The sequence below is a fragment of the Paramormyrops kingsleyae genome, chromosome 2, assembly GCF_048594095.1.
Source record: "Paramormyrops kingsleyae isolate MSU_618 chromosome 2, PKINGS_0.4, whole genome shotgun sequence".
In the NCBI taxonomy this organism is placed as follows: Eukaryota; Metazoa; Chordata; class Actinopteri; order Osteoglossiformes; family Mormyridae; genus Paramormyrops; species Paramormyrops kingsleyae.
The window spans coordinates 11,154,002-11,170,589 of NC_132798.1; positions in this window are offsets into that span (position 1 = coordinate 11,154,002).

A 16,588-nucleotide genomic window follows, 5' to 3' on the forward strand; every position below is an offset into this window, starting at 1 on the left:
CACACATACAGGATCGCGCCGAATGTCCCATAAAACCTGGATTGCTGAACCCAGAAATAACACTCTCAATATATGGTAAGTGTAAGAAATATCAGTTTATAAAGGAAGGAGTTTATCAAAGAACAATGTGGAGGACCACAGTGAGGATGTTTTTCTTTAATCTGTCTTTGGCAGCATTTGTCACCAACCAGGCCACCTGCACTTCCGGTTGGGTAATCCATGTGAAGCGAAGCAGGTTTGGGCCTGGCTAGTACTTGTATGCAACTGGGAAAGATACTGGGTTACTACTGGAAGAGATGTTTTAGTGGCCAATATGTTAGTACATCCTGTGGTCTGTATGGATCCCTTTGCTCCAGTGCAGCCTTTTGGATGAGATGTGAAACCAAAGTCCTGACCCTTTCAGGTCATAACAGATCCCTGTGCCTCCTTTGAAAGAGTAGAGGTGCTACCCCGATGTCCTGGCTAAAATTGCCCTTTTGGCCCTTTCAGATCTGGCCTCCTAATCATCCCCTATATCAAACTGGTGAATCCTCTCCTGCCCCTTCACCACCTTAGCTACTGTGTGGTGAAGGTACTGGTACAGAATGGCTGCCATTGCATCATGCAGGTGGGTGTTACACAGTGACACAGCGCCCATTGGCTCTGTGAGGCGCTATATAAATGTAACATTCATTCACATATGAATCAGAAATGTTACATGTGTACATTGTGCACCATGGTAAAAGACAACTATTAACTGTCAATTAAATACATCATACACTACTGAGTATGGTGATGGTCATTTCAGTAGAGTTCGGTAATAACAGTCCCCAAGGGTCATGTGAGTTGTTGGCTTTCATGAAACCTGGCATTTTTTTTGCTGTGGATTTCTGCTTCATGTAATTATATAAATTTTTAACTTCATATGTGCTACTGTGATTGGTGGAGAGTTTCCGATCATGCCTGGGCATGATGTATCAAGGGTATGTAAGTCCATGGAACCTTTAGACTAGGGAGTGAATTTCTCAGCAGTTAATTGGCTTCACAAACAACACTGCAAGACCAGGCAGTTCAGGGGACTAAAATTCGATGGATATTCCTTAAAAAAAATGGCAAGGGAACCACCTTTTTAATATAAGTTTTCCAGTCAGGCGATTTGCCTGTGGGCTGATCCGTGGGAGGGGGCCCGATTCTGGCTGTGACACAAGATTCTTTATGCAGAAAGTGTTTTCTTTTTGAGAGGATCAAAGGCACGGAACTGGATTGGACAGGTTAGGCTAAACTTGATGAACTGTTGACGTTTTGGACTGAGAAGAGGTATTCAGGATGTTTCATTAGAAGAGGGATTGGGTCAGTGTTAGAATACAGCAGACTAAAGATCAGTTACAGTTACTCTTTGCATAAACAGAATCACAATCAGATCGTTATTGGCGAAGTATGTTAAACATACAAGGAATCTGTCTTGGCGGGTGTGGCCCCAGTATGACATACGACATGCAAGACAATTTAAGAGAATATACAGGTATGTACACATGAAGCTTTACATATACTGTATTCAACATCAAACTGTCTACTTGCAGTCAGAAGCAGCATGGGATGGAATAAAGGGTGAATAGATAGAATTTTGGATCAGAATCCATCAAATGTGGAATGGGGGGGGCAGAAGAATGGTAGCTTTAACAGAGATAGATTGGAGTGTGTAAGAGAGGTGTGAGAGAAAAGACAGAAGCGAAAAGAGGGGAGAGCATTTAGTATATGGTGCTAGGAAGCAGAGCACCATAAAGAAATGTCAAAGATGATAAGGGCTAAAAAGTAGCATGGGATAGAATGGTAACAGGCTAAAGAGGCAAGATATACTATGACACTGCGTCCAGTCCTAGAAATTAAGGAGGAAGAAGTGCCTAAGTGTAGTGGGTGAGCTGATTGTTTTGCAGAGGCCATATTGACTCACAGACCCCCCCCTTTTCAATGTGCAAGCAGCAGCTCTGTCACAGGCAGCATGTACCCCACCCCAAATGAGGCAGGGGAAGGCATGTGCGCTGAGAGGAAACAGACAGAACCTCCAGGTTCCACTCCCACAGCATACCTCAAGGAGACGAGGATGACACACACATCCAAAGCAGAGCACTCATATAGCAAATCTGGTAGTGATCTTAAGTCAGATCGTCATAGCAACAGCGGGAGTTATAGCAGTACTGAAAGCAGTAGGGGTTAACAATAGGAATATGACACTCATTCGAAAACTGTGAATAAACGCAAGAAAGTTACCAAAATGTTACCCCAGCAGGGGTTTCTGGCCTGTATGGAAGTAAAGTTTGGGTAAGTCGGCCCTGGACAGTTTCTGAATTAAGAGATGTAGCCATACGGGTCTGCGATCTTAAAACAGACCTGGCATACTTTCAGAAATATCTGGGCATAGCTATACACAGCCAAAATCCCACTCGGGAAGATACAAATGTTTTGCACGAACTGTAAAAATCAAGGGTCAGGATAATAGCCCAATAGTGAGATATCTGAAAATGTTTTACACGAGGCAAGGGAGAGGCCTGTGCCAGTAGCTAAAGACATAGCTCCCTCAAATGTGGTCTGGTCTAATGCGTAGGCTGGTAAGTGAAAGTCTGTAGAGGGCCCAGGAGAGTACTTGGAGAGACTTGGGGTGGGGGTGGGGGTGGGGGCTTTGAGGGAAACTCAGAACCGACAGAGGAGCAGGAGACTTCTAAGGGTACTCAAGCTCATGCATTTGTAAGTGGCCTATAGGGGAAGATAGGGCATGAAAACACTGCTTAGGCTGGGAGAGTTAAGCTGTGCAGGAGTTACTTGGGGGTGGTAGAAAAGTCCAGCATAGTCATTAGCTATAACCTGCAGAGGTTTCAACCAACTAATTACTGTTACTATAAATTTTTATACTCAACTGGTTGGTTGAAGCAAGATTCTTGTCTGGAGTTTTACTTTCTGGACTAGGTTGAGAAACGCTTCTAATCTGTTTCCTGTACAAATGGGTCTCTGCAGTGAGAAACATATATAAATTATATAACAAGAACTCTACAGTCTAACGTGACCCGGCTAGAGAATTTCTAGAGATACTTGATGTTACCAGATATTGAAACTTTAGTGGCTTCTAGCTTTACAATGATAGTGTTGCAGCATACTGTGTACTGGTGGAAATGTACTGACCACTTTTTTGTATGGTAAACTCCTGAATTTAATCTCATCAGTTACATTTTTTTTTTCCACCGTAACTGGCAAATGCTAAGGACAGACTATGAGAGCCCAGACTTTATGGAGGTCGCGAGAAATGCAGTGAGGCCTGTAGAAGGCTGGGTCTCAAAGAGCTATGGCCTCCATTTGTTTAACGCCACTTCTCTGCAGCCCACAAGGGTTATATATCGAGGTCTGTCTTTTGGATGCCCAAACTCAGTTGTATCAAGTTCCCACCAACATACATCATGTGACCTTTGTGATTTGGCTTTATCAACCAATGATTTGGGTAGAGTGTCCACAGAGGCACAGGGGGATTGCTTATCGATGTAGCAGACGGATTCTATTGTGTTGCGTTTCCAGCATCTCTGGGCACTTTGAATGTATTTAAACATGCATCACCAGCTGCCAGAAGTACATTCTGTTGATGTCGTTGTGTTCGCTCAGCTACCGCTGTCCATATTATCTGAGAACCACCTAATGAAACAGCAATACCGATTTAGCCCAGAGGATGAAAGAGATATAGCATTAGTAATTCCGGCTCTGCTGAAATAAAGGGTAACAATTGCCACCCACAGCCCTTGTAACACTCCTATATTGCCTGTCAAGAAACTGGGAAAATATTCACAGTGACATGTGCAAGTCCTTAGGGCAGAACATGCATGTGCCATTCCTGCTTTTCCAGTAGTCCCCAATGCAGCAGCCATTCTCGGTTGTATCCCAACACCAGTCTCTTTCTGTTAAAATTGCATGGCACGCCTCGAAGGGCAGTACTCACTTCATCTCACCAGGGCGAGTTCAGACAGTATCCTCTTTGCCTCACCCCATTACCATGAAATAGATGAACACTTTCTGACGTGTGTGAGCTTAATGAGGACAAGAGATCTTAGATCATGCCATATTAGCGAGATCCTTATTGGAGATCAGTTCACCATCCAGCCTGGAGACACTGCAATGGACTGAGGTAGAGGCCTCTCCCTCTGTGGCCTAGAAAACAGCCCTTAGCTGTGCACCAACCCTTTACCTGATTGTGCTATGAGACTGGAGGATTTGCATAGCTGACCTTAACAGAAAAGCATGAGTCTAAACAGAACCCTCTGCTTAGTCTTGTACTACACTTAACCCTTTTGTTGCAGGTCACCTTCCATGTCTTACAGCAGCAATATCAGCTTCATGTGCTGCTCCTGAGGTACTGGGACAACCCCTGAATTGAGATGAGCTGAATTCTGTTACACTACATCTGTTAGCTTAGAGAGCATATGGTAGAGAATTTATTTTGTCTAATGTCACAATACAGAGATGTTTCTCCTTTGAATACAGGTAGACTTTTTCCTTGCCTTGATGATTGGGAACCACACGATTGCAAGCTAGCTGTGTCTACCCTATTAAGACACATGTTGATCAGCTGTCCCATTTGCCAACACTGAGAAGATCTTTTATATTGATAGTTCTTCTTCTCCCACTGCAGATGGCACAATAAGCACAGGATACGCAGATTGTTCTGATAGAGAGATTCTGGAAAGCACTCAATGCAACCTCAGCTCACCAGGCTGAAGTCTTTGTTCTTAATAGAGTCTGCTGTCTCTCTGAATGCACATCTAACCATATATACAGACTCTGAGGTAAGGGTTTGAGGTTATATGGAACTTTGTGGAAGCAGCGTGGATTTCTTGTGTCCTCTGGTAAGCCTATTACTCATTCTTCTTCAAAACCTACAGTATTGTCAATGAAAATAATGTTTAAATAATCATGTTGGTGTAAAACTATGATATTATGCTTGTCAAAGTGTGTTAGTTTAACCGTTCCAAGACCTCCCCTAAAGTCACCCCAGTGCTTGCAGCAACCATGCAACACTAATATAGTTTTTGATTTGATCACTACCCTGCCCCGGTATGGCCAATCAAGGCATCACTGAACTTTTAAACTCATTATATTATGATTTTGGTTAGATTTTTTTTAGTTTCAGATAAGATTTATTGTCATTCTGCAAAACACAAGGTACTGAGAATGAGGCTGTAGTTTCTTTGGAAGCCTGGTACAGATGGGGGTTAGGGTTCAACCAAACGTAATAGGACAATACATAAAAGGAAGCAATTAAATGTAGAAACAGGCAGTAAGTCATACACAAGCACTGAAGGGAGTATTAGTGACTATGTCATCTAGAGTCCTTGATGATACTAGAAACCTGCATTTGCTGGTATAAACCTCACCAATGGATGACAAACTAGTACCAGTAATCGTCTGGGCAGTTTTAACCACCCTCTGCAGGGTCTGTCCCCTGCAGTACAGCTGCCAAGCTGCAGGACATCAGGATGCTCTCTACTGCACATCTGTAATAAATGCTAAGGACAGATGTCCTTAGTCCAGACTGTTTTAATTTCTTCAGGAAGTAGAGGCATTGGTGGGCTTTTTTCACACTATGCGAGGTATTTGTGGACTGTCAGAAATGTGCACTCACTGGAATTTAAAGCTGACACCATCTAGCTGACACCATCTTCACCGCTGCACCTCCAGTGTGAAGGGGGGCGTGAGCGGTCTTGGTCCTCCTAAAATCCACAACCATTTTGTTTTCTCCATATCAATGGAGATATTAAGTGAGTTGGTGGTGAGATGTGACATATATATGTAATGGCTAAGGTTTCCCTGAGGAGGAATTTGGGAACCAAATCAACGTTCTTCTAGGCAGCCAACAACATATCTATCCATCCATCCTCATAACCACTCAATCCCAACTGGGGTCACTGGAGCCTATCCTGGGAACAACAGGTACAGGCAAGAACCAACACACTCACAGGGCCAACTTAGAATCGCCAATTAAACTACTGCGCACACTTCTTGACTGTGGGAGGGAACCCATGCAAACTCCACACAGAAATGTCTGACGGCCGACCCGGGGACCGGACTCAGCACCTTCTCGCTGCGAGGCAGCAGCGCTACCCACTGCGCCACCCCCAACAACACATCAATCACATTTTTGGAGAACATAAAAAAAATCTTGCTGGTTGTTAATGCATTACTCTTAATTCGCATATCTTCTAATGTTAAATAGTTTTTCTTCTGAGTAAATGTGCACTTACTACCCAGATTAAAAGCTTTGAACATTTCCTCTGACTGCCTAAGACTTGTGCACGGTACTGTACCTTCCGCACTTCTGCTACCTGCTAAGCTTGCAGTTGCTAAACGTGAAGCTCACACCCATCTTGTCATAGGGCAGGTGCCAGGGCTGACGCAGCAGTCAGCTAAGCGGCTACTTCCAAACAGTGCTGTGGTTTCTCCCTTGACTTTCCTTCTCTTAATGACGCGGCTGATTTACAGGCTGCCACTGACGCAGCTGAAAGGAAAAAGCGCTCGGTTACTGGAAGGCTGGGTTTCTGAGAGCTCTGCCATGCATCGGCGCCCTCCTCTTGGGGGCCCCGCTTGGCCTACGTGGCGCACGGTGTCTGCCATGTGGCCAAAGGACACGTGTGTACGTATCCTGAAAGAGTCATATAACCTGGGATTGCTAAAAATGCTGGTGGTATGTGTAAACGATGTCACGTATACCTGCAATACAATGTGAGGAAAAGGCCGAGGAACCTGCCCCATCAGCACAACATACCCCCACAGGTCCATTTAGACATCTGCAGATGGACTTAATTGAAATGCTGGCTGAATACAAAAACACTTCTATACTAGGCATAGTAGTCACGTTGTGGAAGCTTATCCTTGTAGATTGTTTCTCAGCTCAGTCTTCAGGAAGCCCCAGACAGTCTAAGTTTTTGCTTGTTTTTGAGCAAATATGTGCACTGGGAGGGAGCAAAAACCTGGACTGTCTGGAGGTCCCCGAGGACCGGTTTGAAAAACACTGTTGTAGACCTGGGGTATGCAGTCTTATCCAGAAAGGGTCATTGTGTACGGATTGTGCATTCGTATTGCGTATGGCTAAAGAGTTCTCACACCTGCGTTTGAACAGCTGACCTAAAGGTCATCTGAAAATCCTGCATACACATAAGCCCTTTGAGGGTAGGATTGCCCACCCCTGTTGTAGAGGATCAGTGGTCACTTCATTGGCCAAAGTTTTGGTGAAGGTCTTTGTATGCATATTTGGGGTCCCCAGGAATTTGATGATCAAGGACCCTGCTTTACATAAGTGGTGAAAGAACTGTGCAAACACATGCAAATATAGCTATCTGCATTGCTCTTATCACCTGCCATGAGCGCCAGTGGTAGCGAGATACAACGGGACCTTAGAGGACAATTTGCAGAAAAGTTATGCTCAATTATCTTAGAACTGAATCCACATAATGTCCACATTTTTGTGTGTATGAGAGTAATATCTACATGGACCACGGGATTATGTCCACATGAAATAATTATTGGCAGTGTTCTGAACACCTTATTTCAACACCACTAACTGTAAAAGAAATGGATGTTCAAAAGTTAGACAGAATAGACAGAAAGAGCTAAGATGGCAGATGTTTTTGGACATACAGATGAAAATCAGTACATCCATCTTGCTACCTCTTATCCATCACCAGGTCTTTCGATAGAGTGAGAACATCTCGTCAGCTGCTGTTTCGGCCCCAGGGTGAAGCCTCCTCGTAGCCTCTCTGCCACTCTGTCTGCATATCTCATTTCTTAACTTCCTACTCTCGCTTACGTTTTATTAATTTAGCAGACGCTTTTATCGAAAGCGACATGCATTTTGAGAAAGCGGGGTCAGACCATCCCAGGATTCGGGGTTAAACGCCTTGCCCATTGGCCTAATGGTAAGATCACTCTGCTCAGCCTGGTGATCTTCTCATCACTCATGGAAGTATCTCATATTGGTCCCCCAACCCAGACCAATCCAATTATGTTCCAAATTTTTTGGGGCCCCTGAGCTTGGGATTGCCCTTACACCCCCCTGCTACCCCCCTCCCCCTTTACAGCACCCCTGCTTCCGATTATAGGTACTTTGTTCCAACCCACTGAGCTGCACATTGCCCCTCCCATAAGTGCAAAAAAAGAAGGACAAAAGTATGGTTTTCCTTCAAGATCATTTACTCTGTGGCCTCTGTTGACCCTGCAGAGGCCTTGTAAGGCTATATTGCTCTTATCTATCTCAAACATCTGTGTCGGTCCTGCAGGGGGATTGTCAGACATGTTACATAAGCTGCCATTTGGAAGGAGTGATGCTTAATAAGTAAATAAGTAAGCATAATATGTAAGTTTGTGTGCTGGAAAAAAAGTAAATATGTTTACAATTCCAATTCCAAACTCATTCCATTGTCACACTCTAATGCTTGTATTTGCAGAAATAAATCTCAATGTGGAATTATTTACCAGGTCAACTAATATGAGAGGCTGCAGTAGCCACACTAGGGGGCTGTATTTATACAGAAATCAAACAGAGCAGTAGCCAAGGAAATGTTAAATAAAGAGACCTGAAAGTAGAACCTTCCTAACGCATTCATTAAGGACATTCAGTGCACCTTCATAATGCCTTCATAATGCATTCATAGAACATTCATAAGCAGTCTTAACAGCTTTAATATACATTAATAACAAACATTAAACCATTATACAATTATAATGTTTGCTATTATATTATATAATGTTTGTTATTAATGTATATTACAGCTGTTAAGGGATGTTAAGGTATACATACATGATGTTTATGAATGTTTTATGAATACCTAATGAATACATTATGAAGGTGTACTGAACGTTTTATGAATGTAATATAAAAGCATTATGAAGGTGCAGTTTATGTATAGCATTACTCTTTCTTTTTTACTAATTTGCAGTAAAAGCCCAATCTAGAGCTTAAGATCAAAAAACCTAGAATGGTGCTCCAAGCAGAAGTTAAACCTTTACATTTGTTCCTCCCAAATTCATTGTGACCTTAAAAATTACTCAAAATTACTCACATTACTCAAAAATGTATTTTTGAGTAATGTGGTAGATCTCATATTTATCAATATTTCCGCATAAATTCTAACTGACCAAATTGCAATTGACCTGCAATGTTTTTCTCTGTATTGTAGTTTGCATATGACCACAGAAGTTGGGACCCACAGAAAGTTACAATGGGCTGTGGGTATATTGCTCTGCACCCAGTTGTGAATGGCCTGATTGAACTTCAAGCTATTTGCATGTTTGTCTGAAATGTGTCAGTCAGCATAGGAGTCTTTCACACCCAGGGTCCATATCTGCTATAATCTGGCTTCTTCTTCCACACTTCCCAACCCCAAACACTTCATCATCAGGAACTCATTAGTGTGCTCTGTCGTGATGACGCAGCTCTCTCTCTCCACCATAAGCAGTTCTGTGAAAACCTTTGCTTAGGCAAAAATAATAGAATACTATGACCTCCTTCGGCCAAGCTAAATGTACATCAACGATAAGCCACGGACATCTATGAGGAGACCATCTGTAAAAGCACAATTTTTTACATATGGATGATTTACTATCTTCCCGAAAAGCTGTAATAGAAGCAACCTCAGAAAAATGTCCCACATCATTTACTTAACACTTTTGAATTCCACAAAGGACTGATTTATCAATAATGCACTGGTGACAGATTGCCAAAAGTGTGGCTAAAACCAATCTTCCTGAAACATCCATCTCTCGCAGCTATGAGATTTTTCTTTCCAGCGCCCTTTCTTATAGTTGTATGGCCAGTACCTCCCAGCCTTATGGTCATTTTAACAGGCCTCACCCTCAACCTTAAGTCATGTTAAACCTGTTAGGAATCCGGGCCGTGCTGCAAACATATCACAGGGCGTAGGATTCATTAAACAACGGCTTGAACACTTTGCCATAGTAATGCCGTGCCAGGCACAAATCTGTAATCAAAATACCCCTGCTTCATACCCCAGTCCTACTACAAGTTTTATATAGGGTTTTGAAAATTGTACACATTCACTAAAGTGACTGAGTAAATCTGTAATAAATTACAAATGAATTAGGGCCGCAACGAAATTAATAAATAAATACATTTGAAAATAAAAAAGCATGCATTTCGATAATTTACCATGATTACTTCCACAGATCAGAGAATTATGATTTTGAATTATTATTTTGTCCTCTGTCTGTTCTTGACACAGAGTGGAAATTTGCTCTTCGAATAAAACTAAGAGAGGAAGTGATGATGATCAAGTGGGGTGTCAACGAACAATACCCTATATAATTGCAGTTTTACAGACACATTTTTGTTGAAGACAAAATACTGCTCAATAATATTACAACCCCATTTCCAAAAACGTTGGAACGCTTTGTAAAATAAATACTGAATGATTTACAAATAATGTGAACCCATATTTAATTTAAAACAGAACAAAGTAAACATATTGAATGCTGAAACTGAGAAATGTTATGCTTTTATGACAAATAATAATAATAATAATAAATTTTATTTGTATTGCACTTTATATTTATCAATCTCAAAGTGCTACAGAGTAAAAATAAAGAAATATATGCTCAATTTGAATTTGATGCCAGCAACACGTTTCAAAAAAGCCGCGGTGGGCAACAAAGAACTGGAGAAGTTGTGTGATGCTAAAACAAAGCATCTGCTTGAATATCTCACAATTAATTAGGTTAAGTGGCAACAGGTCAGCAAGATGATTGGGTATAAAAAGAGTCTCCCATTACATTCTGTCTTTATTTATGTTTTGGAAATGGGGTTGTAGTTAATCACTGTTTTTTCCTCTGATTGTTAAGTATATTCTCAATATGAGAATCAGAATAGATAGATGGACAGACATACTTCATTTATTCCACAGGGAAATCTGTTCACATATAGCAGCAAGGACACATTGTTGCACAGATACACACACAAAGTGGAAAATTCAACAAAAGGTGAAGACAATACACAATGCAAACAAGACTGCAGAAAGGAATATCTAAAACTACGTATAAATTAAATGGGGTGCGATGTACAGTATTCTATAGCATAATCGGAGATTTGTATTTAAAAAAATCAACTATTGAAATATCTGCAGCACTAAAATGAATGATGTAATAGATACTTCAACCCTAGGATAAGTTCCTTGACGTGGGTGTGATATCTATTGGGAGGAGGAGTTGCCCTGCCCTGCTCCAACACACAGGCTACCTCAGCAAAGTACAACATAGCGCCGCTGAGCTACTAAGGCAGATGCGTTGGTGAGCAACCAAACACAACATTCTAGTTGGAACAGAAATCTCACTCTCAGGAATTCAGCAACGAACAGTGCTGCGTGTGGGAATCCCTCTTACAGAGTACTGCCTCTTCATTAGGACCACAAAGAAGAAGATCATTTTCAAGGGAAGTGTCTTACCACCCACATCGTGCTGCATCTATGGAGGTCATGCCATTGCTTAATATGACTCCTCTAACTCTGCCTCAGCTACAGCTATAGATACAAACCTCCTGCTTTCCCCACTGCGCTTGTTTTTTCTACATTATTACAATGACAGATATGATTAGTTTTATTATAAACTTATGTTAGAAAACATAGACAAACTTTATTAAACTTAGAGGAAACTTTATTTGCATACAAAAGCATTGGAACATTGATGCACAGAAAACAGAGATACTTTTTTCATTGTTTTTTTGCCTATCCCATTCTGCTCTCCATGGGAGACACATAGAGGTGAGAACAAGCTTACAGGGGGGGCGGGTGGTTCATAGCACAGGCTCATCAGCTTCTAGCAACCCTGGAGCAACTGGGGTTAAGGACCTTGCTCAAAGGCCCAACAGTGACATTACTCAGCCAAAGGATATGAACCGGCAACCTTACAATCACAGATACAGAGTCCAAACCCGCATGGCCACATAGCACTTGACGTTGTGCCAGATTTCAGTCAGTCTTTGTTAATGACCTGTCAGTCTAGATGTTGTCAGGATCCATGGGGCACAGGGATGGGAGGGTGGAATAGAGACTTTACTGGAACTTTTGATTTTTGCAACCAAAGTGATAAAAGAAGAACAAAAGTCATTTTGGCTTCAGTAAGGCAAAAGAACACAGGGAGACAAACAGATGGAAACTTTGGGAAAGTATGACCAATTCTGCCCATTGGTGTAACTGGCTGAGAACAGAAGATGTTTATGTCATTAGTAAAATGACTGGAGAAATAAAGACCTGTCACCTGACTTCAGTGCGGCCCATACACATCCACGCCCTAACCCTTCTTATACACCCTCTACTAAGCCTCAGGCAAACTCATATCATCACCTCGATAATTCATTCTGGCTTGATTTGCATTCACATTGAGCCGGGTAAAACATTGAAAGAGGCCTGTACGTGGCAGAAACTTGCATCCTGTATTGTAACAGCCCTTTCTGAAGTGTAGGAGGTGTCGCGCTGGTCCCGGGCAGACGAGAGACTGAGACCAGGTCACTATAATGCAGGCCTTTTCTGTTCCCTGAGCTTTGCAGTTGTAGATAAAGAGTGAGAGAAGGCTCTCAGAGTCAAGCAGCTATAAAAGAGGATCCGAAAGGTGAAGCAGCAGAAAGCATGTACAAACAAACAAGTCAGAGCTTCATATTTTAACCAAAGATCGGGTTTCACACTCAGAACTAAATGAAGCCAGGGTCTTGACCAAGTTGCAGGGTGAGGGAATGTAGCAGTTGCTACTTTCTGTACCTGCTATATAAAGACATCCTTGTCTAGCAAACAACATCTATTGCCTTATTCATGGACATTGACACTGGATGCATTGATGGCAAGTTTTCAAAATTCTTTTTTCTTGCACCAATAAAACAGATATTTACGTTAGAATGTACTGCAAACAGGGCAACATACAGTAGATGCCGTTTTATATACACCACAATGCTTGGCATTCAGGAGTAATCTGCATATCTTACAATGTTAACATGTCAATTCCCCCCCCCCCCCCCCAAACAGGAATAAAACATTTGTTTAGTCTGCTTATTTTCACAAATGTTTGACTCTTCCTGTCTAAATGGAATGCCACAGTTTTCAAATTACAGCTAATTACTGGGTGCCGGGGGTAAACAATTAATATTAAGGCATTTTCGTAGACCCAAAATCACCAGATGTCCATTGCCCCTCCCAGAGGTGGAGTCAGAAAGCAGCCCACATCTCAACCAGAAGGGAAAACAGTGTCTCACCCTGAGAAGGAGTCAACAGATTGTTAAAGCCCCACCCAGGGGCAGGCACTATAGAAGGGGAGCTGCCTATGGTCGCTGTAGCCAGAAAGCTGAGGGATGCGGTACATGTGTAGCGATTAATCCAGGATTTGTGCTTCATCCTCCAATTCACGCCCACAAAAGGAGCAGGGCGTTGTGCTGGCTGAGTGGATAGTGCAGTTCCTCACACTGTTGGAATTGGGAGTTTGAATATACACAGCCTCGGCTCGTATGTTCTACCTGTGTCGTGCAGGTTTCCTCCCATGCTCAGAAGACATGCACTTAGGCTAATTTGGCATCCTTAAATTGCCTGTAGTGTATGACTGCGTGTGTATAAAGGTGCTCGTATATGTGCCCTGTGAGGAAGTGAAATCCTGCAGCAGCCTCACCTCTCATGCCGCCCCCCCCCCCCAGCCCCCCTCCCTGAAAAGCCTGACACAGGCTTGCATGGGGAGCAAGGCGACTTGAAAAGATCCAGCAGCTGCAGACTGGCACTATAAAGCATAGGAAATATCACAGTAATTATAGAACTGGCTTCACATTCTAAATCCAAACTCTGATTTTGCCAGTGGATGGAGAATTCAAGAGAAATGTTAGCATACTACATATGCAGGCCGTTTCAACTACTCAGGCTGATTTTCTGAGAACACGCCCAGGCTCTTACAACAGGGCAACATAAATAGGGAGGTATGAAGTGTCTGTCTCACCCTAGTTGCCTGTCCATTCATGCCAAACTGACCCACCACACAGCAACCTGTTGTGCGTATAGAACGCAAAACAGTAACTGGTCACTGGACTCCATCTGCCCAGTCTGTTTTCCCAGTGCCTCAGTGTGCTCAATCAGCCTGCCCTCACGCTACATACCATAGCATGTCCTTGGGCTGAAGTGGTGCTGGTTTCAATGAATAAGGGATTTCACAACAAGCTTTAACAGCAACAACCCAAAAGTCTATCATTACAGTGAAACATATGGGTCTGATCTGCTCATTGAATGTGACAGGAAAGTGTCATTTATACTTCCATTTAATACACACTTTTTTTTAATACACGCATTTTAATGATCCGAAGAGGCTGATATATAGGGTTTCTGGAAATCACTTTTACTTTTATTCTGTTTTATTTAAACCCATTTTACTATCGTGTTTTCAAACTTTGGTTCATCCAAAGTGAACATGGACGCCTTCCTGTACAGACAGTGAATACAGAGGTATGTTAAACCAACCCAGAAGGTCAGCATGCTGAAACTGGAAGGTCACCGGTTCAAATACTGTGATCAGCAGAGGGATTTTTACCATCGGGCCCTTAAGCTGGGCCCTTAACTTGTTTCTCCAGGGACAGTCTGACCCTGCATACTCTTTATCTATCTGCTAAATAAATAAATTATAAATGTATACAAAATATATTTAAAATATATGTAAAATATATATTAAATATAATTAAATGTATATACAATATTATTTAAAATATATCATTTGATTCTCTTTTAATGTACATGAGCAGGATTTATTTAAAAGGATTAAGAAACCATTTTGACAAAATACCAACATCATGACTGTCTACCACGTTTTAAGAATTGAAACTGAAAAATTCACCAGAAATTTTATGTTTTCAACTGAGCAGAGTAATTCGAGGATTTCTTCAGCAATTTCTGGGAATAAATAATAGTTTTGACAGAAAAGAGGAAAAAGTAAATATATGGATTTATAGATATAACCAGGTGGGTTTGAGGTGCCTTTACAGAGCTGATTTTTGTTGCTAATTGATCTATTTGCCAAATACATTTATTAATGTATGGTCTGTATATGAATGTATATAAATTGATATGGATTAACTTAAGGAAAATAAGCTGTTAGGCTGTGAAAGCTAGCCTTTTTCACTAGTCAAGCATAAAAAAAAGTTTCCTTGAGAACTGGCTTGAGATCAGGACTTTTCAGTCAGAGCCGTACATTCCCGAAACAAAGCCTCCTGCTTTATTATAAAGAAAGCCTCCTGCTGTATTATGGGCTGTGGCTTCTTGCAAAAAAAAGAGGGAGCAGCAAGTGTGTGGGCCAAGTTCCCAGAGATCTGGACAGGGAGCTTCAAAGTGAATTTGCTGGCGGGAAGCACACAAACCGTCTCCCAGGGCTGGTCCTCGCCTGCTGTGTGTTTGTGGAACCCAGTACCACAAGCCTCTGACTCCTAGGGGTCAACAGGGTGCTTTAGGTGAGACGTGGAGAAAAGCAGACTTCACACGAAGCCATTAGAATTAAGGCTGGCATTTGACAACTGGTGCTCTTTCACGATGGAGTATGATACAACTGGAAACACATTATTCAATGCAGAAAAGAATTGAGCAACTCAAAAATGCTCTCAAGGCCTTGGCTTCTATATGCACAGACACTGTAGATGACAACCAAGCGACTTATTAAAGTTTTTCTTTAAAATAATTGGCACAAACACATGTTTCAGGGTTAGGAATCTTCTAAGGTGTAATCCAGGTGACCCAGCATTTTCACTTGTTATATTCCAACAAGGCGAGACCATTACTGATTTATATGGCATATCTATTAAACAGTGTTGGGATGAGAAACTCTAGATTAAAAAAACAAACAAACATGGTGGACAGTTACATTGGCCTTCTGGATAGACCCACTATTAATTGCCCTTAGGGTACAAAAAAAGAAAGTGTATGGAATGTACGAGACCTTATTTGTTCAGTAGTAACAGGACCCTGCACCGACAACAGAGTTCCGCATATTTATTTGGTGCTATCCCTGGAGCACAACGGGAGAAATTACCGGTGATTGGGACTTTCCCAGTTCAATACCAAAAGGGACAAAACCAGTTATAAGCTAAGCCTTATTATGAACAGAAATTAATGCTATGTATAGTCAGGCACGAATACTAACGCACAGAGCCATCGCACCAACAGACAAAAGACCTGGCTCAGTCTTTATTTCACTGGCTATTGTCCTAATGGAGACAATGGCTATAAGGAATTCATGCCGTTAGGGTGTAATTAAGATGCAATGAACTATGGCATGGTATACATTTTCACTTCTCAAAGGCAAGTGTACAGGCAGGTTCAAGGTGAACTGACTATTTTGTGATTTTTGCGCATTCGAACGGCAAAGCAATTTGTAATATTAGGTTTTATTGTAGTATGCAAGAAAAAGACACAAAATGTTAAAATTCTCTTCGTTTAGCTTAAGACAAACATTTCACATTACAAATCTGCTAGCATGGAAAAAAAAATTAGCTGAACTGTTTGCTCTTTCTCTTTAAAACACTTGCAGAACAAAGCAAGTGACGGCGTTTCCTTCGCTATTCCGT